This window comes from Podarcis liolepis, assembly GCF_965112155.1.
Source record: "Podarcis liolepis genome assembly, chromosome: 5".
Taxonomy (NCBI): Eukaryota; Metazoa; Chordata; class Lepidosauria; order Squamata; family Lacertidae; genus Podarcis; species Podarcis liolepis.
In genome coordinates this window covers 73,184,521-73,192,155 of record NC_139556.1, presented here as the reverse complement: position 1 = coordinate 73,192,155, position 7,635 = coordinate 73,184,521, and the positions used below count along the sequence as shown (strand labels likewise).

The 7,635-nt window shown below is 41.8% G+C and overlaps 1 long non-coding RNA gene across 1 annotated transcript; it reads left to right on the top strand.

Annotated features, from left to right (window-relative positions):
• Window positions 1-820: 820 nt before the first annotated feature.
• LOC310707805 lies at window positions 821-2,450 on the top strand. The gene is made up of 2 exons (XR_014526734.1): window positions 821-933; window positions 2,209-2,450. It is a non-coding gene; the product is annotated as an uncharacterized lncRNA (long non-coding RNA).
• The last annotated feature ends 5,185 nt before the right edge of the window (window positions 2,451-7,635 follow it).

Sequence of the window (7,635 nt, the reverse complement as noted above, 5' to 3'; positions counted from 1 at the left end):
GGAAGGATGGAAGCAGTGCTATTTTTCTAGAAACAGAGGTGCTTGAACTCACCACAAATACCTCCCTTGTTCTCTTATAATTGCAATAGCACCCATCTGAGAGGTGCTGGAACTGAGTTCCAGCTGGGAAAAAAAAAGCCCTGGATGGAAGGACCTCTGAGTTTTGATTCTCCTAGTTTCTCATTTTTCCAATCTTAAATTCGTTTCTCCATATTCTGCAGCAATTTGTGATGTATTGTTTATTTATTTATTTATTTATTTTATATTAAAAAAAATATATCATGGCGGGGTAGAACACTAAGATCTAACAGTCAGAGCCAGGGTTTGGAAGACGAACAGTTAGAACAGAAAAGCAAAGCTCCTGTGAGCACATTCTGGGCCTAGGAATTTATTTTATGCAGCAGAATTGAACTGAGATCACAGTGCTTTCACACGGAAGTCCATTCCTGCCTAGCTTTCTTCATTGTAACAGCCTGATTTTAGTGAGAAAAGTTGTATTGCTGTTGCTTTTCTTAAACAACCGGGAGTCAGAAAACCTTGCCAACCCCCTGCAAATATTCTAGAGATTTACCATTCCTGTGGCTCTCTTGGGGCAGAGCTGCATCAATAGCTGCTTACCAGGGGGCGGGGGGAGGGAGATGGAGGGAATCTGGGCCAGTATCTAACCCTCTAACTTAATAAGAGAAGCTCTGATTCTCTGAGGCCAGAGATCTTACATGGCTTTCTAGCGAAGACAGGGGAAATCTTTGGATTCACAAACTTCCACCTTAAGTCAAAGTGATAAACACTGGGTACTTAGCAACCAGAATCACAGAAGCACTGGATGTTCTGTCTTGGGGGCATTGCTTGCCATTTAGATGTGAAAAATCACATCATTTGTTACATTTTAGGTCCAGAAATGGTTGAAAAATGCTTCTGAGATGAGGCAGACAGGTATAATCATATTTAAACATTTAAATATATCTGACCTGGTGTTGCTTGACATTTGTCTTCCATCACGATCCATGACTTGTTTCTTTCCCCCTATTAATATTGTCAGTTCTTAAAGGTTGGTTTGATTTGACTTTAGTTTTTAAGGAAGCTGAGTCCTGGAAGATTAAGAGATGGGGTTAGAGATACATAACAGCTGTCTGACATCAGAATAAGCCTAGAACTGCCATCAGCTTTAGCACATTAATATAAAATATAAAAATATTTTGCTCTGATATGTGTTGCAAAATAAATCTAATATCTCACCACAAATTCAAAGTGGAGCTTCTCATACGAATGTTTAGGAATACAGTGCTATGTTGCTTATTTATTTAATATGTTCATTTTGGGGTGGAACCCTTACAAGACAGTTTGCAAGAATTAATAACATAATGCACAAAACAATGTAAAGTGTAAAAATAGCCAGTAAGCTAGACTACAGGTGTTAGCCCCTAATGGTTCTATTTTCAGAATTTGGAGGGGAGGGAGGGAACTAGGGTATGTCATCAAAGTTAATCGGATTAATTCCAAAGAACAACAGCTAATAGCCTGCCCTCTCATTAGGCAGAGTGAAGCAACCGTCTCAGGTGTCAACTGCTCAGGAGCAGGAACAGCAGCTCTAGATCTTTCTCCTAAGTCCCCAGCCATTCCCTTCTGTTGCCAGATGGCCTTTTCAGGAGGCCCTAACCTGGCCTGGTGCCTCAAGAGTGGTAGGGGATGATATTGCAACACCAGTGATGAAGTGAGATTCAACTGCCAGTTGAGTTGGCTTCTGGGAGTGGACACCCTCTTTGTCCTTTGCCTCAGGTGGTAAAATGTATTGGATTGACCCTGTAGGTTACACTTGGACAGCATTCTCCAGGTTTAAATAGAAATGATATGTTCATTTAAAAAATGGGATTCTTATCACATGGGGTTCTATCTCCAAGCTCCTTGTGGGTTATTACCATGGTCTAGTAACAGTCTTTTTCAGCCAAACCTTCCTCAGTTGGTTGCTGTGAGATACATTTGGGGGGCTGTCGTGAGTTCCTTGGATGAGATATCAAATGAATGGAAGACATGAACAGAATCAACGAGATGGGGCTGCATTCAGAATGAGTGCAGCAGATTAACATTGGCTCAATTGCCCTACATGGAAATATCTTTACTGCATTGCATCCTTTCTGCATTGTTCCTTGAACATGCGTGTGCACCAATTAGACCATATGTGTTTGGCATCTTGATTCTTTTATCTTTCAGGTATTAAGGAGGAATCATCTCAAGCAACCTGATCAGTCACCAACAGAATAAAGCCTTTTGATTTCCTGATGTTGATGTCTGAGCTTTTAGCATGAAGAAGCTCTTGTCAGCTACTTCCAGTATCATCTTCCATCCTGAGTTCTCCTGGGAAGGCCTGGAAGAGTCTTGTAACAAACAAACAGCTATGCATCATCACCACCAATTAACTATTATTTTGGCACTAAGTATATTTTGAAAACCAATTGTCTGAGACTGAGTTCTTATTTATTAGAGAAATTATTCACTCGTCCCACAGGATATGTTCTGCTTGCACTTTAGAGAGATTTATGGCTCTATAGTTTTCTTTTCCCCCATTTTAAGGAAGCATTTAAATATTTAAGAGATTCTGCTAATGTGTAAAATGACAATTAGACTTAATGACCAAGCAGCACATCTGATTGACGCCCCAGATATGATCTGCTGCATACAAGGAACTCCTGTTCTTGCAGACCTCCCCTATTCATTTCAACAGAGGGGCAGATTTACATACACACTAATATTAAACAGGCACAAATGCAGTGCTTTTTTCTGGGGGGGGGATGCAGGGGGACGCATACCCCTAAACTGACAGTGAATTGTCAATTCCGTTGCTACCCCCGATGGCGGCCTCATTTCCTGTCACTGTATTTCCTGAGTCTCAGACGGAAGCGAGCATTTAATGTGTAAAGTAGGAGTTGGAATCTAGCACGGTGATTGGTCAGTTTCATTGTTACCACCTCCGATGGTGGCTTCCTTTCCTTTCCTGGTATTTCCTGAGTCTCAGATGGAAGAGAGCATTTAATGTGTGAAGCAGTGTGGAATGTGGATGTGTGGTGTTTTACTATCGAAAGTTTGGCCTCATTGAGGGGCAGTATTTCAAGCAGAGGAACTGGGAAGATGTTAGTGCACACAACCTCATGCCAATGTGGAAGTTCCTTTGAGCTGTCAGCTGTGTAATATGAGGTAATGCGTGTTCTTTGTACTTTTGTCTGTTTACTGTATTTATTTCCCCCGATTTGAACTATAAAACGGTGGTTTTCTTGAGTCAAAATGAGAGTACCCCTAGGCATTTCTTTTTTAAGAAAAAAGCACTGCACAAATGCAAATGGAATCATTATAGGTTCATACAACTATGTGCCATGTTCAGAAAAGAAGAAGAAGCAGTTCTCTAACTTTTTTCAATAAGCCAAAGGAATCAGGACACAAAGCACTATGTAGTGGCGAAGGAAGAGGAGTGCGGGGGGAGCGCACTGCCCCCGGCAGCGCGATCCCAGTGGGGTGCCATCATGGCTGTGCCACCCACCTGTGCTGGGCGCCACGCCCCTGCAGATGGCATACCATGCCCCCAGGATGCACGCCACTCCCCTGCAGGTGGCGCGCCAGCCCCGCCCCTGCCTGCTGTCCACCCCTGGGTGCTGGAGCATGAAGCTCCGCCACTGGCACTATGGAGCATATGGCTATAAGAATTAATATGTATTAAAGTAGATGGAGAGAACGGATATGTGTAATTTCATAGTTCTATCCGTGGATTGTGTAGACTGTTCAGCAACTATCTGCAGTAATCAGCACTCGCTACTGCTACAATAGTGCGTGAGAGTCTTCAATCTTTTCCAGTAGTGCTCATGTGCCTGTAGATGTCCTCTTTTCTTCTCACAAACATTGGAAGCTGCCTTATACCACAACTACCACTGATTTGCCTAGCTTAGTGTTGTCTGCATTCACTGAATGCCACTAGCCAGGTTTACTTTCAGAAAGGGGTCTTTCATAGCCAAATGTGGAGATGCCAGGATTGAACCAGGCAAGGGCTGAACCTAGGAACAAATATGTTGTTGTTGTTTAGTCGTTTAGTCGTGTCCGACTCTTCGTGACCCCATGAACCAGAGCACGCCAGGCACTTCTGTGTTCCACTGCCTCCCGCAGTTTGATCAGACTCATGCTGGTAGCTTCGAGAACACTCTCCAACCATCTCGTCCTCTGTTGTCCCCTTCTCCTTGTGCCCTCAATCTTTCCCAACATCAGGGTCTTTTCCAGGGAGTCTTCTCTTCTCGTGAGGTGGCCAAAGTATTGGAGCCTCAACTTCACAATCTGTCCTTCCAATGAGCACTCAGGGCTGATTTCCTTCAGAATGGATAGGTTTGATCTTCTTGCAGTCCATGGAACTCTCAAGAGTCTCCTCCAGCACCAAGGAACAAATATATTGGGGCCAAAATAAGTTACAACAAAAGGCAAAAAGCTCAGAGGGAGCTCTCCTTGCTTTTCTAAAGCTTCAGTTTCAATATTCCAGTTAAACCCTTTCAGCAATATACATCGACCCATTCCCCATTTCAGTGTGAATTAAACCAGTTATATATAACACAGCATGTGCATTGTATGAAACAAATACATAAAATAATTGTAGGTTGCCTATACAATTCTTTTAAAAAGGCAACCCATGAATAGAAAATGAAATGTTGGCAGTGGCTATCCCAGGAAAACCAGATATACTTAGGACAATGTGAAGGTCCACTTATTTTTTCTTCAGTAACTTGGAGATGAAAAATCCTTCTCAAGATGTGTCTGCACATGTGGAGCACACCTTCCTCTCAAAGAATCCTGGATGCTGTAGTTTGTTAAGGGATGCTAGGAAATGTAACTCTGCAGGGGGTAAATGACAGTGCCCAGAATTCTTTGCAGTGCGAATGTGCTTCAAAGGTGTAGAGCGTATGCTGCCTCAGACATAGGAAGATCTGTGAACCGATTTCGATTATTGATATCAGGAAAAGTGTGGCAACAGAACTGATACAGCTTCAACAACAAAGAAAATACGCTGTTGATTGAAAACTGCATTTGATTTTCATTTCAGTATGCTTGTGGCTTTGCAAAAGGCTGCATTTAGAGATAGGCTGAGACTCCAGGTTCCGCTTGCATGGTTGCCAAGTTTTTATTTAGCCAACAGAGTACATTTGTGAATCATTATTTTCAATCAGTTATGGTTTTGAAAGGGATATACAAAGGAAAGAGAAGTCCAAATGCTGAAGTTGGCAAAAATAATAATCTAGATTTAATTATGGACATAAAATTCCAGCAGCATCAACATCAGTAAACCTTTTAGTGAATGACTGAATTTGATTTGGCGTACAAATTACAGCAACAAAATGGGCAAATCTATGATACTTGTGCTTCTTCAGGTGATAAGAATCATGAAAAATAAGGGCATTTTTTCATTAAAGTTTTGAATGAAAGCACCAGAAGTGTTTTGAAATATTCGCAGGCAAGTTAATTTACTGGTTTTTCTCCATTTCAGAACACAGAATTTAATGAGATTATTATCGCCCCCTGCTGGATACATTGCTGAAGAAGATCCATGTTAATTTGAGATTTAATAATCTCAAAGTTTTGTTGCTCTTTTCAGATAAATTCTGATTTCTTACAGTGCAAACACTTGTAGGCAGAAGCCTATTTCATGTTGATGATTGTGATGGGTTAGCAAGAAATGGTTTGGGTATGAGCTTGCACAGGCAAATGAACACTTTTTCTCTCTGTGTGCGCAGAGATTTTGTTGATAGTAGTAAGGTATGGCCCACAAATAAACTCATGCTGCAGTTTGCTTGGGAGATATTGAATATTGCACAGAGAAAAGAACCAGCGGGCCCTATCATGCATGAGTTCGCCCTTTATGTCTAGACTGAGAAATTTTGAGGAAGCAGTTGAAAAAGCACCAGAAACATACAGGTGCATTTTGGCAACACAGTGGTACCTCGGGTTACATATGCTTCAGGCTACAGACTCCGCTAACCCAGAAATAATACCTTGGGTTAAGAACTTTGCTTCAGGATGAGAACAGAAATTGTGCTCCGGCGGTGCAGCAGCAGCAGGAGGCCCCATTAGCTAAAGTGGTGCTTCAGGTTAAGAACAGTTTCAGGTTAAGAACGGACCTCCAGAATGAATTAAGTACTTAACCCGAGCTACCAATGTACAGCTCTCAGCTGAGCTTGTAACTGGAAGTTCTAGACATACCTTCCTCAACCTGGTGCCATCCAAATTCCAGAGGTCAGAGATGATGGGAGTTGTGGTCCAGCAATTTCCAGAAGGCATCAGATTGAGGAAGGCTGTTCTGTACCATGATCATCTGCTCTGTGAGTAGAGAAACTGGTAGCTATTTCCTGAGAAAGGAATTAATGAGCCCCGTAATGCTTTTGGGGAGCAATAATATTACTCCAGCAGGGCTTTATAAATGAGAAGGACACTGCTGCGTTCTTAGCCCTGCTGTTCACAGTGGACAGGGTAGAAGCTGGAGGGGTAGACAGATGTTTGCATCAAGCTGGAGCCGGCACAGCAATTCAGGCCTGGCAGGATCTGCTACAGTCATGCAATGGCATCAGGGATGGTCCCAATGGCTCCAACAAAACCATTCCAGGGCTTTCTGCTGGTTGCTGCCAGGAGGCCAGCAGCACCTCTGCTCACCTGTTCAACAGGTGGAAATAGGGATCTCTGTACCAGCAGGCAGATGATGGTGGAGGCCCACACGGCTGGCAGAAAGACACCTCTGCCCAATCCAACCAGCATCTGCCCAGAACAAAGAACGTTTGGATTGCTCTGCCAGCATCTTGTGCTGGACAGTTCAGAACTTACTCTCTGATTATAGTCAACCCATAACTTACTATCTGATGTTTTGTATGAAAATAAAAATTTATGAATAATATTCCAGTATTTAAGAAGAAAACAAAACACTTTGCTCTTCAGCAAAATGTCAAATTCCCCTAAAAGCCCAGCCTTCTGTCTCATAAAAATAGGGAATGACATCTAGTTCGCAGTTGTGACTGTTTCTAATATGCTTTATGTATGGAGCCTTTGCACAAAGCTTTGACTGTATTTGCCATATGGCACTACGCCTTTTTTTTAAATAATTGCTTCTCAATACATCATTTTTTTCTATGTTACTAAAGGGGACTCAGCAGTTCAGTGCTTTCTGAACTATAACATTCTCAAGTCATCTGAAACATCATTTGTCAATTGTTAATGTTACTTTTAACACTACCTTCACAGCACAATCTTTTCAGATGTTGCCACCTGGAGAAAGTTGCCTCTAACCATGTTTCCATGATTGCTTTGCATTCTGCAACTTGTTTGTTTCTAAATTCAGACAATGATCTCAAGCCTTCTTACCCTACAAGGCACAATGAAAGTCTTCACTTGGTTACTAAAAGATCTAACTCAATTTTATTTTTCAATTTTATTTTTCAAATTCAGATGAGATTGATTTAGAATCTCTTTGAGCAAGGACGCCTGATAGCTTATTGACAGGGTCATAATTATCTTTCGACACAGAAAGGATGAAAAAGGGATGTATGTGAACAATGAATGACAATCTTGAAAACCTAGATTTATATATGCATGTTTAATAGATTGCATGTTCCTTTTGCTAAGGAA